A 653-nucleotide genomic window follows, 5' to 3' on the forward strand; every position below is an offset into this window, starting at 1 on the left:
GACAGTTGTTGCCATCTTGTACCTGTCCCACAGGTGTGATTTTTGGATGTACCGATCCTGTGCAGGTGTTGTTACACGTGGTCTGCCACTGCGAAGACGATCAGCTGTCCATCCCGTCTCCCTGTAGCGCTGTCTTTGGCGTTTCACAGTACGGACATTGCAATTTATTGCCCTGGCCATATCTGCAGTCCTCATACCGCATTGCAGCATGCCTAAGGCACATTCACGCAGATGAGCAGGGACCCTGGGCATATTTCTTTTGGTGTTTTTCCAGGGTCAGTAGGAAGGCCTCTTTAGTGTCCTAAGTTTTCATAACTGTGACCTTAATTGCCTACCGTCTGTAAGCTGTTAGTGTCTTAACGACCGTTCCACGGGTGCATGTTCATTAATTGTTTATTGAACAAGCATGGGAAACAGTGTTTAAGCCCTTTATAATGAAGATCTGTGAAGTTATTTGGATCTTTACGAATTATCTTTGAAAGACAGGGTCCTGAAAAAGTAAAGTTTCTTTTTTTGCTGATTTTATATTTTAAAACATTATTCATTACAGTATAAACCTAGTATTTACTTGAAATGAGTCGCAATGTTTTTGCCTTGTGTCCCAGTCTGTTTTACGTCGTCCTGTTGTGATGAAAATACAAGTATCACAGATA

This window comes from Oncorhynchus nerka, linkage group LG20 (genome assembly GCF_034236695.1).
Source record: "Oncorhynchus nerka isolate Pitt River linkage group LG20, Oner_Uvic_2.0, whole genome shotgun sequence".
Classification (NCBI taxonomy): domain Eukaryota; kingdom Metazoa; phylum Chordata; class Actinopteri; order Salmoniformes; family Salmonidae; genus Oncorhynchus; species Oncorhynchus nerka.